This window comes from Mytilus trossulus, chromosome 1, assembly GCF_036588685.1.
Source record: "Mytilus trossulus isolate FHL-02 chromosome 1, PNRI_Mtr1.1.1.hap1, whole genome shotgun sequence".
Taxonomy (NCBI): Eukaryota; Metazoa; Mollusca; class Bivalvia; order Mytilida; family Mytilidae; genus Mytilus; species Mytilus trossulus.
The window spans coordinates 103,148,998-103,155,396 of record NC_086373.1 but is presented as its reverse complement, the minus strand read 5'-3'; positions in this window follow the sequence as shown (position 1 = coordinate 103,155,396).

Here is a 6,399-nt window from a genome sequence, read left to right as displayed (position 1 = left end):
AATATTTTTTTTTCCTTAAAAAATTACTAATCATTGCTTGTTTTGTCCTTAATAAAAATGGGGATATGTACGATGCTACATCTAAATTGTTGTACTTTTACAATTTTGATTTCAAAATTGTATATTGTATATAAGTAAGTAAATAAATATATATAAATAACAGTATATAGAAGAATCATGAAAGACATTGTCCTCGATCAAAATGTATATTTTGCCGGTTACTAAAAATATCGGTGCCTGAGGTGTATTATTTTCGAAACTGCATGTTGAAACATGTCTTTTGATGTCTTACATGATATAAATCTTTCGCATAAACTGTGATCCATTAATATTATAATCAGTCTTTCGAAATAGTATTCATATGTTATTGTTAAAAATGAAATATTCATACTTGTTTTTGTGCTTTATTAAAAATGTCTATTATCTGAATTTGCAAATTACTTGTCTAAAATTAAAAAAATATCAATGTCCATAACAATGTCTCATGTCAACAAAATATCTAAATATTTTCCACGGGCGCTTTTTCTGTTCCCCGGGCGCTATATTTTCTTCTCCGGGCGCTTTTTCTTTTCCCCGGGCGCTTTTTCTTCACCCGGGCGCATTTTAGTAGGACCCTAATATTCTGATAAATCATCATGCCATTATTCCAAGCATTTATTGGTCAAGACCAGCTGGACTGCACCCACTTGAGATACATGTCTATGTAGGCAGTACCCAGTTTGATATGTTTGATGAATATGTTGATGATGATTATTAGTGTATTCTTTGTCTTTGCAGGGCCGTAAATTGCCTGCCCTGTCCAAGTGGAGCGAGGCGAAAAAATTTTTGGACCCATTTTATGCAGAAAAGGATATTTTTTCTGACCTTTTCCTTGTATGCAATGTACCTCCCCAGACTTGTTAAAGATTTGTTTTCGCTTTATCCTGCTTCTTTACAAGCTATTTTTACTTAAGTTTAGGGGAAAATTTTGCAAAGACTTAAAATGAAAGCCCCCTGAAGTTGGTCATTTTTTGTGGTTTTTACAGACTAATTTTGACCTAGTTTTAAAGACACAATTTTCAAACCTTAAATGGAAAGTCATTGGAAATACATACTCAATAACTCATAACTTTATCTAACAAGTTCAAATTATTAAAACGTAACAATGTTTGTATACACCTGAGACTACTATAACACAGTGTTATAGTAGTCTCAGTATACACTAAAAGTTTAATTCTGGCTTTGTCAAATGCTAAGGTGATTTTTTCTGACTGGACAAATCCCATCTTTTTAGCACTTCTATGCATTCAATATTGCCAACATTGTCACTTCTATGTATGCAGATGCAATAGTATTTGGTGGGACACTTTTATGTGTGCAAAGGAGTTGAGTTGGGTACCGACCGTTCAGATCTAAATATTGAAGACACCTGCCATTATATTATGATTAACCACCTTGTTGTTTTAACTAACAACCAGTGCTATAAACTTTATAATACATGATTTTAACCATTTTTTTCTTTTCAGTTTTTTTTTTTCTCCATTTATTATTTTTTTGTCACCCCGCAATAGGAGGCAACTGCCTACATGCCTCTATGTAATTTACGGCCCTGCTTTGACATACCTGTACACCACTAACACGTTTGTTTGTAGTTCCTAATGATTTTAGGGAGCAACAAGTATGGGGAGAGAAACGCTAATGATATGATATAGATGCATAAGACTTAGTGACACAAATAGAATCTGATGTTGTGACTGGCCAGTGGGTTATTGTTAACCGACAAGCCAACCACACACACACACGACAAAAATACGAGTCTACACGGAATCTTACTGATCCAATTTACTCTGGGACTAATTGTGGCAACAAAAGTGCGAACTATGAATAGTTCAGCATGTCCCGAATACATTTGCAGAGTTCAGTGGAAACCTAGAAACTACCAAAGACATATACACAGAGCTGTATCTGGAACTGCTGAGTGTAGATCTAAAACTTAATCCAATCTGCCTTGTCGAAAGGATAAACAGTTTTGTAACAAACCAAACTTTACTTGAATAGACTTGACAACTAATTCTCTAAATGAGCGCCTATACAAAATAATACAAAACATATGATAGAAAAATTAGCACATAGTTAAAAATTAACAAATAGATCATACATTCTTTCATATTTAAAAACTCAAAAAGATACAACAATACTATACAATATGCTTTATTTTAAAAACACTCAGTCACATTGACATGTGAAACAAGAGGTAAATTACAAAATATAATCACATACAATTAACTGAGAAATAAATAAAACAACTAAGAAATGAAATACATGTATATAGAAAATTACTTTACTTTATATCATAATATTTTAATATCATAATATTTTAGTTAACTTTGAAATGAATAAAGATACGTTTTTAAGTACGTTAATATTAGTCAATGACAGTAGTCCTTTAATTTTTGCTTCACTCGGATATTTCACATAGTACTCTGGAATATGCTGATTTCTGATATTTTTTACTAATAAAGAATTGCATTGAAATAAATAATGGTATTCATTGCCAATTGCAGTTAAACACAAATTACATGTCCTCTCTTCTTTTGGAATGTTATACCATCTTCCCAACTCTACTGGAATTTTTAAATTGCAGCATCTTAATTTTGAAATATATTTACGTTCGAATGGTGTTAATTTTAAAAGATAGTTTTCTAGTCCAAAGATTGTTTTGAAAAGTCCATAAAATTCTCCTCTGGATGAGTTGTCAATTTGACTATGCCACTGTTGAATGAATGCATCTTTTAGTTTTTCTTTCAGTACGATTTTGAATTGATTTATATCTAATGGTGATTGCTGACTCCAAACATAGCTTAGTCCGGCATCGTCTAGGATCGATTTAATATAATCCATCCATTTGAAAGTGTGATCATCTTTTAATTTGAACATAATATGATAAAGTATACTGCTCAGTTTATTTTCATTGGTGAGATGAGATTAAAGTAAACACTAAATGACTGTAGTTGCATAACACATTGCACCGTGAAATCATAATTGGCTTAATTCTCCAAAATAGAAAAAAGATTAATAATAATGTTAATTAATTTTATCACAATATCAAGTAATCAAAATACAGTACAATAAAAGATAATATAAAAAAGAAAGATATGGATGATAGTCATAAATTAAACATTATAACAATGATTTAAAGCGTGAAAATGCATATGTATATATATATATATATATATTCTGAAATCGTTATAAAAAGATTATCGGTAAATTTTGGTAAAGTCTGTGGTAAAAATATCCTACCATGTGATAAAAATTGCTGTACAAAACTACATCAGGCGACTGTCATACAAGTGAGAGGTTTAGCTAGATATAAAACTAGGTTCAATCCACCATTTTCTAAATAAGGAAATGTCTGAACCAAGTAAGGAATATGACAGTTGGTATCCAGTTGTTTGATGTGTTTGAGCTTTTGATTTTTCCAATTGACTAGAGACTTTTCATTTCGAATTATGCTCGGAGGTTAGTATTTTGGGATTTTACTTCTTACAAAATAGAAAATATCAAAAGGTGTTTGATACAAATCTAAAATTAACACTAGATTTAACATTTGCAATTATTACGAAACCCATTCTTTGCCTTTGGAAGTTACATATGACAGAACACACTTCTGACTGAGTTTCTGATAAATCTGTAAATACTCTATGTAATGTCATGACTGTGTTTATCTTCCAACGATCCGACACTGCCTCGCCTTCAGCCAAAAAATACGTTTTCCTGATTGATTTCTCTTAGATAAGTACATACCTATAGGGAAGAAGCATACTTTTGATGAAATATACAAGAGCAACCTTTGAACCGATTATCACTTGGTTTGTTTGAGCTGTTCATATACTTTCTCTATCACCACTCTCCTTCTGCTCGAGTTTTTACCTCAGACCTAAGTGAAAACGTGCAAATATATATGTCCAAGCATATGGTGTCACCAACCCTTGATATTTATATACAGGAGAATCATTTGAGTAACAACTCTCTTTATATTTGAAATATACCACTTGTCTTGAGGTCTCGTTCTGTCAGCAAATAAATTAAGACTATCACAAAGTGTTCAACAAAATCTGATAATGTGGAGTAGTTATAGAGTAAAGATTTTAATTTGTAGTTTGTTCTTTCAATCCTTTTGATTGTGCGATTCCATAGATTAATACTATTATTTAGCTCATCAACCCATTCCGGGCTGATGTTGTGCCAATTTCTGTTGAAGTATGATATTACTAAGATACGTAAATGATGTGTTTTCTAAAAGGAATATATATATACGTTATTCAATTTGATAGTTAACAAAGTAATTATACGTTTATAGATGTTAATTTTGATATTTGATTATTATTCTTACATTTTAATTCCTATGAAATATAAATTTCTCAAAGCTGGCAAAATAGCCAGTGCTTAAAAATATTGCAGTTATTTTAAGATTATAACACAAAGTGGACTGCTGTACACCAATTTTTGAAATTTATAATTATTCTGTTTGTTTTAGTTAAAACATATTTATCTATAGTGGATTTCGGGTGCTAGTGCTGCCTCATAGCGGCATTAGCCTGCTCTTTTTTTTTCGAAATCTACAAGGGTGTCTTTTACGTGCAAGTGGTTTCCCTGAAACTTTCATGTCGGAAAGGAAATCGAACCAGGAGCCATTGTGTTAGTAGTCCGATGCCCTAACAACTACATCACGGCTCTCTGAATTGGTTGGTTTTGATCACTCATTATGTTGTCAATATAATGGAATTTATGCGGCTGTCATACAAGTGAGATGTTTAGCTAGCTACAAAACCATTATATACACCAGAAAATGCCACAACAATGACAGTTGATTTTCAGTCAATTGGTGCGTTTATGATTTTTGATATTATCGTTTGATAAAGGACGTTATGTATTTTTTACTTTTCTATATAAATTAGAAAGAATCAATGTAAAAATGTACACAGGTTTAATATGAATCTTAAAAAAATCACTCTTTTAAAGACTGAAAGAATGAAGTCAAAGGGATAAACAGAAAAATAATGAGACTAGGGAATGTAGCAATACAAAAAGATACACAGGGACTTAGAAAAAGGAAGCTATAACCCATAAACAGCATACAATCAAAGAGCTGAATAGCTCTGAGGGGAAAGACGGCCCTTGTTTCTATTTAATTATGTTTTTGGAAAGGGGGGGGTATCTTTTGATATTTTTCATATGAAGAATGAAAAAGAGAGCAGCTAGAACATGTAGAAAGGTTGACAATATTGAAATCAATTGTTGTTTATGTAATTTCATTTCCTTAGTTTAGGATTCAATTTGGACCAATGGAAGAGATCTGCATCTTCTAAATCTAAACATTTGATTGAAGTTGATAGCTAATTATCTAAAACTCACCTGAATTCTGTCATTTCACAACAACTACAATATTTTTTGAAATCTTGATTGTGTACCACTGAACTGCAGGCTAGGGCCATTTTTCCATTTTTTGTGACAGTACTCTTGGATTTTAAAGTGTTTTCTTTAGAAAGTGTGGACTGAAAAATCTATTCAGTTTTAAATTTCCATTGTTAAAGTTCCGAGTTACAACTCTCATCACAGGGAAACAGGTACTAATAAAAAAACCAATATGAGTGATGTAAACTGTGTGAAGCTTGTTTCCAAATCTTAATTTTGAAATATTTGTAAATAATAAATATGTTTAAACTACAAAATGCAAATTTTTATAATTTTTTTTTTTTACCATTACAATGATTATGTAGGTACACAAAAATTTAGTTTTAATAGAAGACTACTTATCCAATGAAATGTCACATTTGAAGTGTTTAAATACATTAACTTTTATTTTAGTGGATAATTACTCATCAATTGAGGTTCTCCTGAATTGGAGGAAGATTCTCAGAATTTTTACAGAAAAAAGTGGTCTCACTAATTAGCGACAAGAAGAAGAATTTTTCTTGTCGCTAAATAGTCTTCTTGACGCTTCTTGTCGCTTTTTGGCGCTTCTTGTCTCTGATTAGTGAGACCCAAAAAAGTAATAAAATCGTGTCTTTCCCCTGTCTCATGTAACCCCACGATCTTTGTTTATTTTGAAAGTGTTGACCTACAAATTAAAGTATTGTATGTTGATGTTTAAATCATCTACAGTAAACAATATTATGTTTGGATTTAACAAATACAAATTTGTAATTAGTGCAAGATCTCTAAGAATGATTTAAATAACCAGTGAACTGGTGAAGGATATCCCTGCTTCTTCCAAGAATGACGTCACTATAAAATACAATGTAGGTTGGATATATTTAGAATATTTCGTCATACTAATTTTTCCGGATTGTAAAATAAACGTAAATAGTGTAAAGGAGCGTTCAAGATACGATAATTTCGTGAGAAACAGAAGGGAAA